Consider the following 24042-nt stretch of genomic DNA (forward strand, 5'->3'; position numbering starts at 1 on the left):
TGGGAAGCCACAGACTGCCATTCCTGTGGTGTGGAGGGTAGCTGTGGGGACAAACAAAAAAAGAGATTTAGTACTTTGTAACAAAAACATCCTACAAGCATCCTTGTGACAGTTCACAGTATTAAAATTGCATTTGAAAAATGTGCATGGAGAATTTGGGAAATGAAATATATAGGGCCACTTCATTAAGAGACTCCACAGCCCTCTGATGGGGACAATAAAAGTTTGAAGGGGGGGGGGGACACAAAAACCAAAAAGTCCTGTTTTAAAAAATGGCAAGGTGGGTTTGTCCCTAGGATAGCATGCTGGACAGGTTAATATTGGGTAAGGGACAAATATGCAGGTAGGCCAAGAATAAAACATGTAAAGCTTATATCAACATGCATAGGGAGAAAAGGGAACGTTAGTTAAACACACAGCATATCTGGGAAATTAAAAAAAAAGTTAGTTGGCCACATTATTACAGCCAGGAAACTTACCTTAATATACTCCTCATGCATAACTTTGATGATGGCAGCACACGTGTCCGGTATGATGACCCCAAGCGCCTGCGGAGAGATGCCTGTCGAGAACTTGAGGTCCTGCAGGCTCCTCCCAGTCGCCAGGTACCGCAACGTGGCAATAAGCCTCTGCTCGGCCGTGATGGCTTGGCGCATCACAGTGTCCTGCCTCGTGATATAGGGGGACAGAAGATCCAGCAGACGGTTGAATACGGGGTCCGTCATGCGGAGAAAATTCCTAAAGTCATTAGGATTATTCTCCTGGAGTTCCCTAAGCAGAGGCATATGTGAGAACTGGTCACGCTGGCGCAACCAATTCTTGGTCCAGAAACGCCTCCGCCCCCTGTTTCTGGCCAAAGTACTGGACAAATGAACATATCCAGCAGCCATCCCATAAACAGCACCAACTCGCGAAAATTGACGCTGCTGCTCCATCATGGCTTCAAACCGGCCGGCTGGTCAGTCAAGAACACACTGAAACAGAAAGCACTCGCAAATCCAGCACTACCTGCGACAAACGCGTGACAAACAGATACGAGCGCACAGGATGCAACTGCTAAAGCAGAAACAACCTGCTAGCCTATAGCCGAATGACAACTACGTTACCGCAAGCACACGCACTGAACCCGTGAATACACGCTGTCAAAGCCTGGAGACCGAGAAGCGCGAATCAGCTCTAACCAAACCTTCACTAACACGAGCAAACCCGTAACTAGCAAAAGAGGAACAGAGGGCGGCGCCATTAAGTTTGGTCTTCCCCTTTATAGTGACGTCGTACGTAGTTTACGTGCACGCGTTCCGGTACGACGGTAATTTGGTCCGCTGGTGTGTACACGCCAGCGGAACAAAACACAAATCAGCCTTGTACGCCGGAAACTGTCAGGCAGACAGTTTCCAGCGCACAGATCTGGTCGTGAGTACAAGGCCTATAACTTTCACAAAGATGTAATTGTCATTCAAAATTTGAAAGCACTGAAAGCTGAAAAAGAGGGCAAGTAGTTAAATTAATGCTTTAATTAACAAGGTTGGATTTTTTTTCCAGCTACCGGTAATTATCATTGTTTCCCACAGAGACAGCAGTGCTGGAGATGTTGTCTAAAGCAGCCAGTAGAAGACTCAATTTTCTTTCCTTCCACCAAAGGAAAGAAAGAAAGAAAATAGCTTGACTCCCCCATCAACACTGACCGTGAGCCTGTCAGACTGTCAGGTGGAAGTATTTGAGCCCAGGACCGATATAGCAGGTGGATACACGTCCACTCTCTTCCCCTTCTTGCTGGGACCCAGAAATTACCTGCATGATGTCACTTCTGGGTCAGCCTTTCACTTTCCTCATCTAGAATTGCAGGGAAGGGATGTATTGCAATGCAATTAGGGATGAGACCGATGTTCGAGTTGAACGGAAGTTCGACTCGAACATCGGGTGTTCGTCTGTTCGCCAAATAGCGAACAATTAGCGGTGTTCGTGGCAAATTCAAAAGCCGCGGAGAAAACAAAAGTCCTAATTTTAAAGGTTTATATGCATGGTATTGTCATAAAAAGTGTTTGGGGACCTGGGTCCTGTCCCAGGGGACATATGTATCAATGCAAAAAAGTTTCTAAAAACAGCACCATGTCCCCAAGTTTATGGGGGCAAGGGCCTCATCCACACAACCCTTGCCTGGTGGTTGTGGGAGTCTGCGGGCGGGGGGCTTATTGGAATCTGGAAGCCCCCTTTAACAAGGGGACCCCCAGATCCCGTCCCCCATGTGAATTGCCATTTCCCCCAAAAAAGTGTAAAAAAGTGTAAAAAAAACCAAGAGCCAGCTTGGGACAAGTCCTTTATTAAAACAGAAAAATTAAATAAGTCCAGCGATGTAGCTCCGACGATACAAAAAAAAATGGCCACTACTGATGCGCCTCCATAGGAGACTCCCGTCGAGTGACACTACTCCCGCCGTGACAGCTCTTATATAGCTGAGGGCAGAGACACCCAGTGACGTACACGGGTGACCCTGCCCCCTCTGTTGCCACAAGGGTTTCATGTGGTACTTTGTTCCAAATCAGACAGTCCTTAGAAATCAGGGACAGTTGCAATCTATGCAGATATAGGGGAGGATGACCCTAAGGCAGGACATGTGTTACTGGCCAGATCACCTGGTAAAAATAAAGGAAAAAAGGCATAAAGCTTAAACAGCCACCACATCTAAGGACTGGTAAACTTCAATATATCAAATTTTTGTTTGTAGACTTATATGTGTAATAAGGGAGTATTGAACTATATTGCTCAATATATGAAGCATATAGCTAGTGAACTGTCTGATTCAATGTACAGTCATAGGGATGATGGGCCAGATCCACAGTGAGAGTACGCCGGCGTATGTACTGATACGCCGGCGTACTTTCAAATTTCCCACGTCGTATCTTTAGTTTGAATCCTCAAACCAAGATACGACGGCATCTGGGTTTGATCCGACAGGCATACGGCTTTCGTACGCCTTTGGATCGTAGATGCAATACTTCGGCGTCCGCTGGGTGGAGTTTGCGTCGTTTTCCACGTCGGGTATGCAAATTAGCTATTTCCGACGATCCACAAACGTACGCGCGGCCGTCGCATTCTCTTACGTCGTCTCTAGTCGGCTTTTTCCGGCGTATAGTTAAAGCTGCTTTTTTGCGTCGTATAGTTAGATTTGCCATGTTAAGTATGGCTGTCGTTCCCGCGTCAAAATTAGAATTTTTTCTTTTTTTGCGTAAGTCGTCTGTGAATCGGGATGGACGTAATTCACGTCTAAGGCCCCGTACAGACGACCGAACATGTCTGCTAAAACTGGTCCGCGGACCAGTTTCAGCAGACATGTTCGGTCGTCTGTACAGCCGAGCGGACTGGATTCCAGCGTACATTTGCCCGCCGGGCCTTTTTCGAGCGGGCAAATATTTCTAAACATGTTTAGAAACATGCCCGCTGGAATCCTGTCCGTCGGACATGTTCGGTCGTCTGTACAGACCTACCGTACATGTCCGAGCGGCCGCCATCCCTCGCATGCGTCGAATGACTGCGACGCATGCGTGGAAGCATTGAACTGCCAGGGCCGCGCACTCGTCGCCGCGTATCGAGTACGCACGGATTTCTGTATGATGGTGTGTACAGCCATCATACAGAAATCTCCGGGCAGACATGTACGCGGACCGTTTTCATCGTACATGTTTGCCCGTCTGTACGAGGTAATTTCGCAACGGAGCATGCGCAGTTAATTCGGCGCGGGAACGCGCTTCATTTAAATGAATCACACCCCCTAATCGCCTATTTGAATTCCGCCGCTAGAGATACACTACGCCGCCGTAACTTACAGCGGGAATTCGTTGTGGATTTGAAACAAAGCCAAGTAAGTTACGGCGGCGTAGCGTATTTTAGATACGCTGCGCCGGTGCCTATCTATGTGGATCTGGCCCCGATGTTTCTATCTCCATATGGGTTTGATGCTGTGGGACCAGTTCTTGCTGATAGCTTTCCTGGGCATGTAGAAGAAGATTTTAAAATACCAGTGTCTTGTACACAAGGCTGTTGGTGCTAATGTCTGTGAGCACTTAATTCTAACATACAACACATTCATCTCCACTTTCTGTTTGCGATCCATCAAGTCTTACGAGAGTTACCTATCCCACTAGATCACAAAATCACACCAACCTTCCAGAGGAAAATAGTAATTTATTTGACAGTAGGCGTAGTCTATATACAGTGCCAGCAGATGTGACATAAGTAACATGAAACATTGAAAGTAAGAAGATAAATAATTTATGACATGCCATCTCTTTTTAGAATCATCAAACGTAAGCTGAAAGTTATGTTCAAAATGACAAAAAATATACAGTATATTTCACATAACATAACAGCTAGTACCTACAGTGTGTGTCGGACCTGCAAAATCTTTTCAGAGTTTAATCTGTGATTCTTAACATTTTGTCTGAGCTCTCCTTCTAACCTTTGATTATTGTTCCATCCAACATAAATGCATGGAATATGACCCTATCACAGCATCAGATAAAAGAGTCTATAGATTTCAGTTTGTGTCAATAATTCCGACTCTGTTCCTTTTTTCAGTCTAATTTGAATTTTAAACTGTTGTGCAGAGGGTGAAGAGAGTTTAATATAAAGCTGGATATCAGGTAATTACACAGAACACAGTTCCAGTAAATTCACCAGTTGCTCATTTTATATTCATACAAACAAAAGGCAGCTTCTGGGATTTAGTATTATCCCAGCAGTGTTATGTCTTTCTATTTTTATTCTTTTCTTGTTACAACAAAATTACATATCTGGTGGTGGCCCAGTGGATAGTTACATCATAATAACCTGTTAGATTGGAATGTTAACTTAGATCTCGATCACTGTGACTTTTATTGATCAGATGTCCTACTGTGTTTCTGCTACAATGCATCTTCTTTTACAAGTGTTTTTTACAAGATATTTTCCTACTTTTGTCTAGAAAGCATTGTGATTACTTTTTGTCTTTATGCTCATGCTTTCATTGTTCATTAGTCCTTGCTCAATGTACCCTCGTAGGATGAATTTGAACTTGTTAACAAGTCAGGTGCGTTGATTATGTTTTCAATTTGGTTGAAGATGGTAGGCATACATTGTAGGTCTGAAGATATGTCTACATGGTACACATTTTTGCATACATGCGTAGAGTGAAGCCTCGTACACACGATCAGTCAATCCGATGAGAACGGTCTGAAGGACTGTTGTCATCGGTTAACCGATAAAGCTGACTGATGGTCCGTCGCGCCTACACACCATCGGTTAAAAACCCGTGGTGACAAAAAACACAACGACGTGCTGAAAAAAAAATGAAGTTCAATGCTTCCAAGCATGCGTCGACTTGATTCTGAGCATGCATGATTTTTTAACTGATGGTTGTGCCTACTAACGATCGGTTTTGACCTATCGGTTAGGAATCCATCGGTTAAATTTAAAGCAAGTTGGCTTTTTTTTAACCGATGGTTAAATAACCTATGGGGCCCACACACGATCAGTTTTGACCGATGAAAACGGTCCATCGTGTGTACGAGGCCTAAGAGCTGACTAATGAACAGGCAAAAAAGGTGCCATCAGAGGCGGACCTTAAAATCAGGGTCAGACTGAATCTTTGGTAACCCTGCTCATCTCCTTAAGCCCTTGCTTTTGAAGACTTGTACTATAGACACATTCTTCTGCGATCTTGCTGTTTTTGCCCTTCTTCACCCTCCAGTCTGAACTCCTTTAGTACTGCTGTCCTGGTCAGCTACTAGGAGTCATTTTAGATCCTAGGAACATAGCCGAGGGGGGGAAAGTGCACTGTAAAGGGTAACAGCCTCAAGTAAAGGATGCTAAAGCTGTTTTGATAATTTGGTATTGGCAGTGAAGGTGTTGTCGTTTTTACTAATTCCCTACTACTGCTTCTTCCAACTACTGTAATGCATATTGTAAAGTGAGAATAGTGGGGGGGCATGGGATAGGCATTTGGAGAAGAGCAGCCATTCTTGGCTTGAGACAGGGAGTCACGAAGAACCCAGAGCCCTGTTCTAGAGTTTACAATTAAAATATAGATAGCTACTGAGCCTGTAGCTGTGTAGACCAAATATTTCCTTTTTGACTATGCATTTCCAAGGTCTCTGTTCTATTCTTACTGTTACTGATCCCTACCATCTGCCTTTTTTTCCTACCTCACCATAACTATTCCTTTCTACTCCCCTCCCTTTCCCCTTTGCCATTGTTGGAACAAAATTCTTCTGAACTCTTTCCTCCTCGGTTGTCTCTATTGGTCTGGTAGACCTAAATAATTTAACATTAAGAAAAATCATTATACTACACTAAACTTTTAGCCATGATTGCATTGCTATTTATTGAAAATCCAGTTAAAAGGAAAAGTAGTGGTGCAAAAAAAAACCTTTGTAGGTAGTCAAACATATTTTTACATATTAATTCCTGATGGTATGTGTAATGCCGCGTACACACCATCACTTTATGTGATAAAAAAAAACGACGTTTTTAAAAAAGTCAATTAAAATGACTCTGTGTGGGGAAAACGTCGTTTTATGTCTTGTGAAAAACGACAAAAAAAAAATTGAAGCATGCTTCAATTTTTTGTGTCGTTTTTCCCAAACGTCATTTTTTGTGTTATAAAAATTGACCGTGTGTAGGCTAAAACAACGTTTTAAACAACGTTTTTAAACCCGCACATGCTCAGAAGCAAGTTAGGACGCGAGTTTGAATGGAACAGAGTGCCGTCAGTACGTGCTGAACGTAACCGCGCTTTGCTAGAGCTTTTGGAAAAAACAATGGCGTGTATGCTACATCATTTTTGAAATTGAAGTTTGAAAAATGTCGTTTTTTTTCATCACATAAAACGTTGTTTTTTTCTATCACAAAAAACGACCGTCTGTACGCGGCATTACTGCGTATGTCCTTTGCCTTCATACTTTGTGCTCAAAGGTGTCCCTCTTTTTTAGTTTAGAAAATTTGAAGGTAAGAAATATTACAGATGCCTTCTGTGTGTAATTTTTCCATGCTCACTTAAAAAGCCATATTCATTAATTAACTTATTTTTAACCATGATATTTTTAACCATGATAGATTCCATTACACAGCTTCTTTGCGGCTTTTTGGGTAAGTAAGTGTCCTCTAGTGACTACTACCTCTAGTGGGCCCAAGTACCTCAACCTGTCAAAAGGTAGAATTAGTAACAGAAAACTTGGCAAGCCCATGACAAGGTAAAGGCCGGTAAAGTTTCTTTAAGAAAAAGAGAACAATTACATAATTTGAATAATTAAATTTGGGATTTCAGCACATACTGGCTGGTGATAAGGTCAATGAGAGAGGTAATTGGCACAGTAAGAAAGTTCTGAATATGAAATTGCTTAAACTGCTAATTAAATGGTAAGCAGCGGCACCGTTCAAATAAAAATAATGGCGATGTGTAGTCAGAGTTTGGTGTGGAGGATGCACGTTTTCATCTTCATCTTAGAGGGCCTTGGGGCAGTACTGCATAGACACATATATTGTATAAAAAACATATGAAAACAAAACAGGAGAACTATGAAACTGTTTTTTTTTATTCTTTAATTTAGATTTTATGTGTACAAAAAAAAACAAAAAACAAAAAACATATAAAGTATATACGACCACATACCTTATAAACAGTGAAACAATTGATAAAATGACAGGAGTGAACATTAAAAAAGCTTGGTTTGTTTGAAACTGCTTTGGCAAAGCGGTGTTTCTATATGTCATAATTCCTGGCTTGATGTTAGGGTTGCCACCTGTCCGGGATTCACCCGGACAGTTCGTGTTTGGAATCATGCATCCAGGTGCCTGAAACCCAGACACATTATTTTGACTGGACTATGGCTTCCCAGCTAGGTTGCTGACTGCAGTTATCTAAGTGTCTGTTACACTCTTTTTTTTAATGCTGCCCAAAGCCAGCACTAACAATCTCCCCCTAAATATACACACACAGATGGGAGAGGAGAGAGAGCTCAATCTGCAGATCAGCCCTTACATCAGAATTACGCTTTACACCAGAGGCCACAGTGTTCCCCCTTACATCAGAGTTCTCTCTGTACATCAGAGTTCTCAGTGTTCCCCCTTAAATCAGGGTTCCCAGAGCCACCCTTCTGTTAGAGTCCCAAGACTTCTCCCCTACATCAGAGTCTGCAGAGTCCCCCTTACAGTGAAAGGGGAAATCTCCAAGTTCAAATGTAAGATGTACAGTGAAGGGGAACTCTGTGGACTTCATATGATTAGAAATGTTATTTATTAGCAATATATATATGTATAAAAATAATTTGCTGTGCTCCGCTAAAGTGTTTGAGTTTGACTTGAAGAAGAGGTGGCAACCCTACTTGATATAGATATCTGATTTGTAGTTTGTTGTGTTTCTGGTGCCATCTCATCAATCCCTGTGACTGTCTGCCTTTTCCACAGTCAGTCAGTGGAGCTTAAAGCGGGGGTTCACCCAAAAAATAATTTTTAACATTAGATTCAGGCGAGTTGTTAGAATCACATCGGGTGTTTTTTTTTTAATCGTTGCCGTACATACCGTTTTATAGATATATGTTCACCGCGGCTTCTGGGTATAATCTGCGGGACTGGGCGTTCCAAATTGATTGACAGGCTTCTGACCATCGCATACAGCTGTTAAAAAAATGTTTTTGGGGGTGAACCCCCGCTTTAAGTCTTCACAAATGAACCCCATACAGAAGGATTTGCAGGAACAGAGTGATTGTCATTTTTGAGCAAAATTACATCAAAGCGGGGGTTCACCCCCAAATTTTTTTTTAACATTACATTCAGGCGAGTTGGTAAAATGACAATCGGCTGTTTTTAAAAAAATCCTTGCCGTACATACCGTTTTATATATACCATATTTATCGCGGTATAACGCGCTCTGGCGTATACCGCGCACCCCCAATGTGGCCCCCAATCCTGTGGGAAAAAAAGATTCCGGTGTCCATCTTCGGCGGGTCCGGTGTCCATCTTCGGCGGGTCCGGCGTCCATCTTCGGCGGCGTCCTCTCGCTCGTTTCCCGCCACGACTTTGAATACTGCGCCCGCATATAGCGAGCGCAGTACACTCGTGAATCTTCGGGCAGGCTCGGGCGCCTCTCGCACTGACGTCCTGTACGCTCAGGACGTCAGTACGAGAGGCGCCGAGACTGGCCGAAGATTCACGAGTGTACTGCGCTCGCTATATGCGGGCGCAGTATTCAAACTCATGGCGGGAAAGCGGGTATCGGCGTATATCGCGCACCCACGATTTTGCCCTGATTTTCAGGGCAAAATAGTGCGCGGTATACGCCGATAAATACGGTATATGTTCACCGCGGCTTCCGGGTATAATCTGCGGGACTGGGCGTTCCTAATTGATTGACATGCTTCCGACCGGCGCATACAGCGTGTCACAAGTTGCCGAAAGAAGCCAAACGTCGGTGCGCAGGCGCTGTATAGAGCCGACTTGCAGTCCGGCTTCTTTCGGCAAAACTCGTGACGCGCTGTATGCGCCGGTCGGAAGCATGTCAATCAATTAGGAACGCCCAGTCCCGCAGATTATACCCAGAAGCCGCGGTGAACATATATATATATATATATATATATATATATAACGGTATGTACGGCAAGGATTTAAAAAAAAACAGCCGATTGTCATTTTAACAACTCGCCTGAATGTAATGTTTCAAACATTTTTTTTTGGGTGAACCCCCGCTTTATTTCTTGCTGCTAGTCGCTCCTTATGTTCATCCCAATCACAAACTGTCAGTAACTTCTTTTACTCAGTGTACTATGAATACATATACAGTACATAGCTCCCAGCTGTCCCTGATTTGGAACAAAGTTCCTCTTTCCCTTTTATTTTCCTACTTTGTCCCTCATTTTGGTTTGACCCATATACCGTAGTTGTATATAAAATGCACTTTTTATCTATCAAAAAGTGTTTCCCAGTGCTAAACCTTTAATCCAATTTCTAAACTGCTGCATTTGTAAATTTCAAAAGCCAGTATAACGGAATAGTAGTGGTTAAAAAAAATCACTTGTGGGTTTATCTAATATTTTTTTTGCTTAACTTTTTCTGTATTACCCTCCTTTACTTTTGGCAATAGGTATCCTTGGTTCCCATTTCAAAAAGTGGGGAGGTATGCAAATAGGGCCAGATTCACAAAAGAGATACGATTGTCGTATCTATGCGCCTGATTCATAGAATCAGGTTGCGCATAGATAGCCCTAAGATCCGACAGGTGTAAGTGACTTACACCGTCGGATCTTAGGCTGCAATTCTAGGCTGGCCGCTAGGTGGCGATTCCATTGCGGTCGGCGTAGAATATGCAAATGACTATTTACGCCGATTCACGAACATCCGCTTTGCCCGTCGCTCTAAATTTACGTCGTTTCCGTAGAGATACGTTGCGTAAAACTAAAGCTGCCCTCTAGGTGGTCTAGCCAATGTTGAGTATGGCCGTCGTTCCCGCGTCGAAATTTTAAATTTCACGTCGTTTGCGTAAGCCGTCCGTGAATGCCGCTGGACGCTATTTACGTTAACGTCGAAACCAATGATGTCCTTGCGACGTCATTTAGCGCAATGCACATCGGGAAATTTTAGGGACAGAGCATGCGCAGTACGTTCGGCGCGGGAACGCGCCTAATTTAAATGGTCCCCGCCCCATTTGAATTGGGGGGATTTACGCTATGCCGCCGCAAGTTTACAGGCAAGTGCTTTGTGAATCAAGCACTTACGCTGTAAACTTGCGGCGGTGTAACGTAAATGGGATACGTTACGCCGCCGCAGCGTAACATATTTCTATGTGAATCTGTCCCATAGTTTTTAGACAAAAGCAGGCTTTAGCTATGAATAGTTTGTGGATCTGTCAATACAAGTACTACAAGGTTTATAAAACTACAAGGTTTGCTGCTACTTGTCCTGCATGTAGTACTGAATACTCTAGTATAAACACAGGTGTGTAATAAATAACAACTGTTTCCAAAGGTGTCATTACTGTATACAGTAGCAATTTATTTGCATAAAATTAATATTTATATAATCCAAGAGCTTGTATATGATTGCTAATGTTTATTCCAATTAGTATTCTGTACCATTAGAATAATTATCTAGAGGTGTACCAAGGAAGCCTATCACTCATAGTTATTGGCTTGACTGTGTTTTTCTCTCTCAGTGTTCTAACACATAGGTGAAACGCTTTATTCTACTGCATACATACTGTATATCTATAGAGTTTCAGACTCCGGAGACAAAAAACATTTCTCTGGCAATGTGGCTGTTTAAAGAAATTCAATGTATACCAATTCATTAGATATTCCTTCCTGGGCACAAACTCTTATGCCCTGTACGCACGATCGGAGTTTCCATCGGAATAAACTCTGGCGGGTTTTTCCGACGGAATTCCGTACAAGCTGTCTTGCATACACACTTTCACACCAATTCCAAACGTCAAAAACAATGTGACGTACAACACTACGACAAGCCTAGAAAAATGAAGTTCAATGCTTTCGAGCATGCGTCAAATTGTTTCCGAGCATGTGTGTTTTTTTCTCCGTCGGAATTCCATACAGACGAACGGAATTTCAGTTCTCTTTCTAACTCCGTCAGAATTTCCGAAGGAAAAAGTCAGATGGTGCACACTGTCGGAATATCAGTCTGATATCCGATCGTGTGCACGAGGCATTAAAGGGATATTAAACTTAACTTTTTTTTTTGTTTTTTTTATTAAAATAACAAACAAGTTATACTTACCTGCTCTTTGCAATGGTTTTGCACAGTACAGCCCTGATCCTCCTCTTCTGGGATCTCCTGCTGGAACTGCTGCTCCTGAGAAAGCTGCTCCAAAGCCGCCCTGTTTGCGTCTATTGACACAGAATGGACAGCTAGGCCCCACCCCCAATCTTTCAGCACATCATCATCTCATTTGATTGACTGCCATCAATCTGCCCAGTGAGGAGTTTTAAGTTAAAATAGAGGAGGCGCAAAGAATTACTACTTTAATGCCTCCTTTCAACAACATGAAGTGGTTCCTTGGGTGAGGCGCACAGCAGGGGTCCAATGAGTGCTGGTTCACCAGTTCAGGTCCGATTTCAGCACAAATTTTTGGCTGAAACGCACCAAAAAGGCACACGTTTTTTCGGCAGGCGGCACCCTACCCATTGCAGAGATATGTGAACCGGCTCCATAGAGAGCCAGTCACATTATCCTGCTATGCGAAGTGAATGCAGGGAAACACACATTCTATTCGCATTGGCATGAAACGGGCCTAAAGGCTTTTGATTTCTAAAGCATGAGCTCCCAAAATACATTCCAGCATTCTGGGAGAATTAAGTTATTTCTTATTTTTTCATTGCTTTCCTATAGTTATGTGTTCTCTGGGAACCTCAAATGTACAGTGTTGTGCTTAAGGCTTGTGGAATCCACTCAATAATTCTGACAAAACAGAGTTCAAACACATCCAAGGACAGCTGGAAATCAATGATCTTTAACTTTCTCTGCACCTGCTACACTGTTTCTGTTGAATGACTTTTAAGGTAGAGAGTGCTTTTACATGTTGTCCATGGAAAGCAATAACGGGCCAAAGCACTGCTACAGATTTATAATGCAGAGTCAATTTTTTTATTGAATTTATTTGCCAGCCTTTTCTGCTTCAGTAAGAACATTTTCAGTATGCAGTAAATGTTACAGCTTGCAAATAATGCTTTACCCTGCAACATTGGAAACATTTTAACAGAAATTGTTACCCTCTCTTCCCTACTTTTCAGAGTAGATGCTTCATGCACTACCCGTTCCTGTGGAATTATGAATCCCTTTTATCTCATTCCATAATGACTTTCCGTAACTAAAAAGATAAACTTTTTGTTGTGCACAAGGGGCAGAATGCATAGAAACAGTCAGAGGGTAGGGGAAAGCCTTTTGTCTGGTGCAATACTTACAGTGTATCATCAGAGACTACATTTTTTATCTGTCTCATAGTAAGAACATTTCATATTCCTGATATGTGCCTGCTGTACCATGTACTTGTATGAGAAAGTATCCTGTTCTCTTTGTATTGCTCCCTTTGGGTGAAATTCCTGGTATTCCTTTCAGTCCCTCTGCTTTCTTATTAAAAACTGACCACACTAGGCATGAGAACACACCATGGTCAGTTCTCCCTCCATGCTGGGAACTCTGCTTTCCTCCAATGATCAGAACTGTCTTGACACTCCCCCTCTGCACAGCCTTTCACTAGCAAGCTCAGTGTGGTGTTGCTTTTCCTCCCCAGCTATTATGCAGTTGAGAACAGAGGGAATGTGGTCACTTACCGTATATACTCGAGTATAAGCTGACCCGAGTATAAGCCAAAGCACCTAATTTTACCACAAAAAAATTGGAAAACTAATTGACTCGAGTAAAGGCCTAGGGTGTGCATCTGCATGCCTCACTGTGCCTCACTTTGCCTCACTGTGTCCATGTGCATGCCTCACTGTGCCCATGCCTCACTGTGTCCATAACTAGACTTACGTATAACATGGGAGTATATAGAAGGGGTCCCCGGCTTTGAAAAATCGGTGCTCCCTGGGCCGTAGGTCCCCCAGACAGCAAACTTTGCACACTTGTAGAGGGGAACTGGGGCTACATGTGTGCCAAGGGTCCAGGGGACCAGTACCCGGTCCCCAAACTTACCGGAGAAATTACCATTTAACATGGGAGTCTATGGAAGGGGTGCCCGACTTTGAAAAATTGGTACTCCCCAGCCGTAGGTTCCCCGGACAACAAACTTTGCACACTTGTAGACGAAGAGTGCTATATGTGTGAAGAAGTGCTATATGTGTGCCAAGTTTGGGGTCCAGGGGACCTATGGCCAGCCAGCACCGGGTCCCCAAAGTCCGGGAGATCAGGCGCAAAAAGGTGACTCGAGTATAAGCCGAGGGGGGAATTTTCCGCACCAAAAAATGTGCTGAAAAACTTGGCTTATACTGGAGTATATACGGTATATAAAAAAAGGCAAAAATGTGTTATAATGTGTTTTTACATCTATACACAAATGATTTGCCTTTCATTTCTATTTTATACAGAATAGATTGGTTTACAAGTTGATCGTTTACAATCACTTTAAGTGTAATTGTAGGAAACCAAATAAATACACAATTTAAACATCTGTAAATAGCAACCTGCCAATATATTTCTTCTGTAATTCTGTTTAGTCAGGTTTCGAATCCAAACACCTTTCTGGACAGCACAGCCAGGTCCCAACCATTTAATCAAAGCATAACAGCTTGATTAAGCTGGTGATTTAATAGTGAAAAAGTAGTAACTCACTGATGAGGTCATCCCTGACAGGTAAAATCTAGTTATTAGATTTAAAACACTTTGCCTTGCAGTAAATCCAGATTGGCGTATGGTTCAATATCTTCTTTTCCTAGACTGAATACTAATGTACAAGGGATTGCAGGAGTCTACTACCAAGACAGATTGTTTTTTTACTATTCAAAAATACATTTAAGTGTTTTTAATAAATACTTAACTGGATGAAATAGGGGTCTCTTATATCTGTCTACACTTAAATTTGCATGGCATTTATTAATTAGCTCTTTCTTCTCTTGCCATTTTATTGACCGATTGCATTTGATTACATTTTCTTCCTTCTTTCTCTGCAGTCTGCAACACTAAGACAGTGAAGTGTTAGGCTAGATGATATAATTATGCAGATTTGATTAGCATAGTTCAGCAATGTTTGGTTGCTCCATCTTTTGGTGAACAATGACAATTTTTTATAACAAATATAACCTTAAAGGTCTCTATTGCCTTTGCTTCCTTGACTTTGGAAAGATAAATTCTAAAAATGTTTAGACTATCACAGAAATTAAATTAGATACCCAAAGTGAAAGTTTCACTTTACAAAGATTATTCAATCAAATTACACGGAAAGAAAATAAAATTAACAGCATTTTTTCGTGCACATTAATAAATAATGAAAGTCAGCAGAGCTCTACCTCAATCACTAAGCTCATGGGAATAATCCATGTCTTGTCGTCCCTTTTCGAGACAAACACCACCACCAATACCTCAATCACCTCCCCCCAGGGTACCCTGACAGCATATTGAAATAAGTATAGCACCCCCTCCCAAACCCCAACGCCAAAAGAAAATACCTGGACCAAAATTGGAGAAGGTGCTTAAACCTAAGTGTACGGCATCCATTCCCATGGCAGAACCACCCACTTTACCTCTTATATTAATCCTTTCTCCTGAGATTCCTATAGTGCAGCCAGGTCTTGCTGGAGATCACCCCAATGAAGCCAATGAAGCCAACACCGTCATTTGCCATGGCTCCCATAAGCTCTGTGCAATCCCATACAGAGACTAGATATAGATACTGGTCCACATCAAGGAGGCACCCAATACACTACCCATATCAGTCCCGAAGAATCCTCCTTGCATTGTGATGATTTTTTAGTGAAAGGCCCCCACCGAGCACCACAAAAAGAAAATACGGAGGAGAGGGCGGAGGGGGCAGAGGTAGTAAGAAGGAAAGAAAATATCCAGAAACTATAAAAATGTACAATCTTTCTGCCCACACACTCTCTCTTTATGAAATCTCCTTATTAAGCAAAGGTCTGACCTTTGCGCCCACAAACCAACCTAATCCGTTTGTCCTGTTTAAGGATTTGAATAAAATAAATTCATCAGGGACATTACAGTGAAAAGGTTCTATAATATTAAAATCATTAAGCAACAATGCCCTACTGGTGATGTCATAGAGTCGCCTACCCCTGATACCGATTTACCTGACTTACCAGCACTTGCCCATCTTGAGGAATTTTATACTGAAATCTATTATGATGATTTAGATTGGCTTACACAGCACTGCCCTAAATCTCTCCCTATAGTACACACGTCTTTGCGTCCTAAATCAATTTTCAATCATGTCCATAGCAATGGACCTTATCTCCAGACCTTTCATCAGGTGGTCTATTCAGATGTGAAAATCCAACTCTCCCATGTCTTCCAAAAAGTCCAATCTTATACGACTTGAATAGAAGGCCCTTGAAAACCTTACCAACAATGATAGTATAATAATCAAGCTCACAGATAAAGAGGGAGGAATGGTGATTCAGAATAAGGAGGATTACATTCAAGAAGCGCTAAGGCTCCTTTCAGATTCACACACATATAAAACCATACTGAATAAGCCACTCCAGGGCTTCCTAAAAGAGGCTACCCAGCTTATCAACAGGGCACTGCATGAAAGTATCATCTCCAAAACCGAAGCTTCATTTCTCAAGAGGGATTTTTATAAGATACCTTATTTTTACCATCTGTCCAAGGTCCATAAAGATCTAGACAACCCACCAGGCCGTCCCATAGTGCCTGCTAAAGATAGTGTCACTAGTGGTTTTTCCAAATATGTAGACTTATTTCTCCAACCACTAGCTTAGTCAAAACCTACCATCGTATATTGATGATGGAGCCCACTTTTTGGATATGCTTGCACCATATGAGTGGGAACCTACTTATTGATGGTTGTCCCTGGATGTCACATCCCTTTACACCTCCATTCCTCGCAAGGTGGGTTTTGCGAGCAAACATTTTCTGGCTGAGGACCCCCACATCAACCCCAGACAAGCTAATTTTATTTTGGGGGCCCTATTATTTAGCTTAAAGCATAATTATTTTGAGTTAAACGGGACCTTTTATGTACAGACTAAATGGCTATAGGGGCCAATTTGCTCCAGTTAAGCTAACCTGACAAAGGGCTATTGGCAATTACTTTACATCACCTGCAATAACCCCTTCGCCACCCATGTGGTCTATTATTGTCGTTACATCGATGACATAGTGATCATATGGGATGGCCCACACCAGCTAATAGATACCTTTGTCCAGCATTGTAATAATAATGCACTAGGCCTGTCCTATACCCATGTCTTAGCTCAGGATTCCTTGGCCTTTCTAGACCTTGAACTGTGTCACGAAGATAGACTAATATATGCCAAGAGTTTTGTGAAACCTATAGCTGGTAATTCCTTTATTCATTTTCGCAGCGGCCACCACCCCAGGTGGGTTAGCAATATCCACTGTAGACAATACTGCCGCCTATGGAAAAACTCCACCCACAGACATCTTCTTGCCAAAAAAATATAACAGGTACATTTTTAAAGTGTACTTTCAGCCCAAAAAATAATTTTTACGTAGCATAGGGAAGGGTTAACACCCCTGTAAAATTTGTTTTGCTGTCTGTGCCCCTGTTCTGAAGATGTCACTTCACTTTTTGTCCCGTTGACAATTGGATTTTGAAAACATTAGGTTGTTGTGAATTGGATTGGTGATAAAACTTCAGTGGATATACCTTTTTCCCATGATAAATCTTACAGGAGTGATTTTCCCACCCTAGGGGTAGCTTTTCTCTCACTTCCTGTTGTCTCCCTCCGTTTGTAAGTATAGGTCGCATGTATGTCGGATGTTTGCAACTCAGGGACTGCCTGTAATAAAATATTTGTTAATCCAATGGAAACTTTATGTAACACAATGAATGAAAACTATAGTTTACAGATTATCATTTATAGATTTAAATTTTATAGATTATTGTATCTCGCTCCCAGTCCCTTTTCTCAGTCGATTGTGTATGACATTGGTTGATGAAAATGTTTACTTTCTTCAACGAGCAACTCCCCCTTGAGATTAGACAGATAGAACTCTTTAATGGTTCATAATGGTTCTTTTTTTGCTTGAGAAAACACTCCATTCTTCTACTCCAAAAAGTGGCATTGGGAAATTGGATAATTCTTCTGCCTGTTTCAGTGCCAATCTGACATGGGATGAGGAAGGTGTTTACTGCCAGATACCAGTTTTATATTACACCCCTTCTCACCTGACCTAGATGTGGACATTGTCCAGGCCTTTTTGATAGTAGGAGAGACTCCAGCACATACATGAAAACTACTATAAAAGAGTCACTAAGTCCCAGAATGCCCTTGTGCTTCTGTTCAGTGTTCACAAATGTGAAAAACAAGGACAGGAGCGCAGAATTTGATTAAAACACTGGGTGAATTTATTGATAAAAAAAAAAAAAAATAGCACACTCACTGTTAAACAGTTTGGGCCAGATTCATAGAAGATATACGACGGCGTATCTCTTGATCCGTCCTAACTATGCGACTGATTCATAGAATCAGTTACGCATAGATAGCCCTAAGATCTGACAGGTGTAATTGACTTACACTGTCGGATCTTAAGGATGCAATTCTATGCCGGCCGCTAGGTGGCGAGGCCATTCCGGTCGGCGTAGAATATGCAAATGAATAGTTACGGCGATCCACGAAGATCCGCGCGTTCGTCGCAATCCCATATGTCGTCGCTAGTCGTTTTTACCCGTCGCAAAGTTACACCTGCTTTAACATGGCTTATCTTTAGATCAGCCATGTTAAAGTATGGCCGTCGTTCCCGCGTCGAATTTCAATTTTTTTTTCTTTGCGTAAGTAAGTTCGGGAATACGAAACGCCGTAACGCATGTCACATTTCAAAAAAACGTTGGGGCGCCGTAATTTCGCACAATGCACGTCGAGAAATTTGAACACGGACCATGCGCAGAATGTTCGGCGCGGGAACGTGCCTAATTTAAATGGTGCCCGCCCCATTTGAATGAGGCAGGCTTGCGCCGAGTGGAATTACGTTACACCGCCGCAAGTTTACAGGTAAGAGCTTTGTGAATCAGGCACCTTTGCTGTAAACCTGCGGCGGTGTAACGTAAATGGGATACGTTACGCTGCCGCAGCGTAACGTATTTCTCTCTGAATCTGGCCCTTTGTATCCAGCATAAATCAGTACAGAAACAAAAGCACACTGGGTTCCAGCTGTGTTGTTAGTGACAGAGAGACCTCAGAACTAGCCGCTGACATCGAACAGTGTTCTACCCTGCTGTCTGCTCTGTGCTATATTCACCGCTGCAATTATTTATATGCTAGAGAAAGCCTTGTTCTCCCTTGGTACAAGCTAGGAAGCAATGTGTATGTTTTTAAAAAGTGTACTGTAACAGGTAAAACAAGGCAGTTGTGGGGTCTTCCAAATTTACTGAAATTTTTCTCTATGAGACTTAAACCAGACCTTACTTATTAACCACATTAGCATACAGCTCTTCGTAATGTATATGAAGTCATATTAAGTTCAAAGTTAAAGTGGTGGTAAAGTCGTTTCTGGTACCTTTACCTACAGGCATAGGCGTGTGCACAGGGTGTGCCAGGTGTGCCTGGGCACACCCTAATCACCTTGTGTGGTGCATATTCCCACGTGTTTAGACCACTGATATTTCACCAAATAAAAAAAATGTAAAAGATAAAATCTTAAAAAATAATAAAAATAAAACTACCAACACTGCCCTACTGACACCAATCTCTGCCCTTATGACACCATCCACTGCTCTACTGACACAATCAGTACATATACACATGCACACACATGCACATGTGTTTGAACTTTGGGGTGCACACCCTAATGCAATAGGCTTGCTTATACCTATGCCTACAGGTAAGCTTATAATAAAGCTTGCCTGTAGGTAAAATTAATATCACCTAAACGTGCACCATTTAGGAGATATTCCATGGAGCAGCAGCTGGGGACGTCACTGGCACATGCGCTCTGAAGGAACGCCACATCGGGTGTGACAGTCGGCCAGTCAGACATCTGGAGCATGTGAACCCAGAAGTAGGGGTGAGCCGAACACCCCCCCCGTTCGGTTCGCACCAGAACCTTCGAACGGACCGAACGTTCGCGCAAACATTTAGAACCCCATTGACGTCTATGGGACTCGAACATTCAAAATCAAAAGTGCTCATTTTAAAGCCTAATATGCAAGTTATTGTCGTAAAACGTCTTTGAGAACCCGGGTCTTGCCCCAGGGAACATGTATCAATGGAAAAAAAGTTTTAAAAACTGTTGTTTTTTTCAGGACTCCTGAAAAAACAACCGTTTTTAAAACTTTTTTTCCATTGATACATGTTCCCTCGGGCAAAACCTGGGTTCTCAAAGACGTTTTCACAGGCATACAATAGACACCCAGCAGGTACAATATTTAAAGGAATTTTTCATTTTTTTTTTAATTTAAGCATCATTAAAATCACTGCTCCTGAATCTTTAGGTGCAAACTACAGAGCACACGGCCAGTACACACCAAGAAGCTTTAGGTGCAAACTACAGAGCACACGGCCAGTACACACCAAGTAGCTTTAGGTGCAAACTACAGAGGACACAGGCAATAAACCACGTAAGAATACTGCAGCTAGCACAATCACCTGCCTGCCAGTAAATTAGGAAGAACTGATCTAGCTGAACTATATAGTGTATAAATATATGTACAACACCTGGGATGTATATATATCCTCTACACACTGTAGCATTTACTGACTAGCCTGCCTGCCTGCTCTATCTACCTGCAAAAAATGACACTCTCTCTGTCCTCTCTTAACCAAAGCAACACACATAACAAGGCCGACCTGCAGGCGGCCTTTTATAGTGTGGGGCGTGTACTAAACCCCCTGAGCCATAATTTGCCAAAGCCACCCAATTATGGCTCTCCGTTTTTTGCAAGCTGTGATTGGCCAAGCATGCGGGTCATAGTGCATGCTTTTCCAATCATCAGCCAGCGATGCCGCAGTGAATTATGGTCTGTGAAACTTAACTCGAATTTGGCACGAACGACCCGTTTTGTTTGTAGTTCGACGAACGATCGAACATACGATGTTCGAGTCGAACATGAGTTTGACTCGAATACGAAGCTCATCCCTACCCAGAAGGAAGACCGAGTGAAGATGGAATCCCCGTCAGCGGTGACACCGCCCTGCTGGAGGGCTTTGTTTTAAGGTAAGTCTCTCATAATGCACCAGTACGCAATGCCTTCTAGCACATTGACATTGATTTGCAGGGTGAATTTTTTTTAACAAACTTTACTACCACTAAACAAATTTTTTTTCCAGGTGATGTAGCCCTGACCTCACGGGTGCATCCCGCAAAGTCACCAGTGCCTTCCTCCCCAGATGATGTAGCCTATTACATGTTTCATGATCCAGAATTCCAGGAAATAAGGGGAGATGAATTAATCTACGATTAATGAGAAGAATGGGGAGGAAAATAAAACCAAGGTATGCAAAGAATAAAAAGCCTGCAATAATCTATAAATATCTATTGGTAAATTGGGGTTACTGAACATTTCTAAAGCGACTTGGTTGAAATTTTTAATATAAAGGTGAGGTTCCTCTTTAGGGCACGTTTTTTAATCAATGTTTGAAAGCAGAATAGTAAATTAAATCTTCAAATGCAAACTACATAAATACCGGTTTTGTAGCAAAGAAAAATCTGTAGACTAAAATGTATATTAAAAAAATGTCCAATTAAATTGAAAAATTCCATTAAAAATATTTAAATTTATGAAATTCACCAAAACTTCTATTTAGACTGGTAAAATAATATAATTACAGCACAAACTCCTAAAAACTGTATTTACTTCTGTGGAAAAAATACATAATTCTGCTGTCGATGGTGAGACAAAGTTGTAAATAAATGTTCATTTGAGACCTAGCAGTTCATGTAGGGATTATCATTTGTGAGCAAAACTTATGTTTTTTAATGTTTATTTGTACTACTTAAGTAACATAAAACGATATGATTAGTTGGTGTTGCTTAGTGCGCTTTGCACATATTCTTGGCGCTTGCATTGTTTTGAAAATACATGATCCTTGGTGCATCTACAACTAGAGTTGGCACCATGGGGAGATAATACGAGGCAATGGTTTCTCAAAATAAATTATGCACCCATGTCCCTTATTTTCTATTCATCCTTCCATAGAAAAGGTGCCTTCCTGTTGAAGATACAATGTCCCATTAGGTCACTGTCCGGAGACACCTCTATTAGCATAAGGTGAAGGTTGAAAAAATGTGTGTGATCAATAAAACCTTCTGTAGACATTAAATGACAGATCGATCAGACTGCAAAATGTTGACCTAAAATAATTATTTCATAAACATACAACCTTGTACCCCCTCAGCATGCATGTTTATGGAATGTAGCTACTGGTGCTTGTCTTATCATAAATAAACATGATAATGCAGTAATACAGTGTTGACATTGCCATATGCCACAGAGAGAAGTTACTGGGATGCTGCATTGAAAGTTTGGTACGTGGCTCCATAATGTGCAGTTGCATTCTAATTCTGATCTTCAGATGAATGATTAAAAAAAAAAAAAAATTTTTAGATCTGTTTTATTAAAAGTATTCAATGCAAAAACTGTTTATACCATTCCCATATTTATATTCCTGTCCAAGCTGTCAGTACAACACATTCTCAAATGTGAATGTAAATGGAAAATCATACTGCAGACAGCATCCAGTAAAATATTACTTTTCATGTTACAGCCATTCTATATTTCTTTCACAGGGATTTTTTTTTTTGTATTTAATTAAGAGATAAACACAAATAACAGAAATCTCCACTGTGTGGTTTTGATTTTATTAACAGTCTGCATTGGACAAAATAAATGTTGGAATATGAAACAAATTGAGGAAGTTCCCTTAACCTGCACAAATTATCCAGTATTCTATATATAATTGTGTACATTTCGGAGCTGCCCATTGTGAGATTAAACAACCTGTATGTGATAAATAATATATGTAACCACGCTCCCTTGTGCAAGTATTCAAAAACAAGCATTAGCAAAATATAATTCAACATATCAAGGGCCAGATTCAGAAAGATTGGCTTAAGTTTAGGCGGGCGTAGCGTATCTCATATACGCTACGCCGCCGTAACTTAGAGAGGCGAGTACCGTATTCACAAAGAACTTGCGCCCTAAGTTACGACGGCGTAGCGTAAATGGGCCGGCGTTAGCCCGCCTAATTCAAACTAGGCTGGTAGGGGGCGTGTTGTATCGTAATGAATCGTGACCCCACGTAAATGACGCACCTAACGAACGGCGCATGCGCAGTATCACGTCGAATTTTTTCTGTAAATTACGCTGGCTCAATGCTTAGTCGACGTGAACGTAACCTACGCCCATCCCCATTCACGTACGACTTACGCCAACGACGTAAAATACGACGCTGTTCCAATGTTTCCGACGTCCATACCTAACATGACTTACCCCTGCTTTATGTAGCCCGGCGTATCTTTGAGCGGGTGTAGCGCATCTCATATGCGCTACGCCAACGTAACATAGAGAGGCAAGGCCAGTATTCACAAAGCACTTTCTCCCTAAGTTACGGCGGTGTAGCGTAAATGGGCCGGCGTAAGGCCGCCTAATTCAAAGTAGGCAGGTAGTGGGCGTGTTGTATTAAAATGATTTGTGACCCCATGTAAATGAATGGCCGTACGAACGGCGCATGTGTGCGCATGCTCAGAATCACGTTGCATATAGTCCCTAAGATACGGCTCAATGCGTACGACGTAAACGTAACCTACGCCCAGCCCCATTCACGTACGACTTACGTAAACGGCGTAAAATACAACGCTGTTCCCGCGCCCATACCTTAACATGACTTACCCCTGCTTTATGAGGAGTAAACTTACGCCGAACGTACGCCTTACGTAAACGGCGTAGATTACTGCGACGGCAGTAAGTACGTTCTTGAATCGGCGTATCTTGCTCATTTACATATTCAACGCGTAAAACAATGGAAGTGCCCCTTGCGGCCAGCGTAAATATGCGCCCAAGATACGATGGCGTAGGAGACTTACATCGGTCGGATGAGGCCAGAATTCAGGCGTATCTGGTTTCAAGAATACGGCGCATCCGTGGACTTACACGGCCCGTGGGTGACTTCACCCACAGATGAAGTCAACTCTATGACGAAACGCGTCTGGGTTGGTTGGTACGGCTGTCCATCATAGTGACGTCATCACGTCGATCGTTACTGGCGTGTGATTACACAGCGCAGCGGGAGAAACAATTTCGAACCGAGCGGTGGACGCCGCTCTGGATGCTCGTTTCCTAGATCGAATGACGCAAGCTGTTATGTACATTGCCTGACTTACTTTATTCAAATGTAAGTGCACATTTTATATATT

The sequence above is a fragment of the Rana temporaria genome, chromosome 5 (genome assembly GCF_905171775.1).
Source record: "Rana temporaria chromosome 5, aRanTem1.1, whole genome shotgun sequence".
In the NCBI taxonomy this organism is placed as follows: domain Eukaryota; kingdom Metazoa; phylum Chordata; class Amphibia; order Anura; family Ranidae; genus Rana; species Rana temporaria.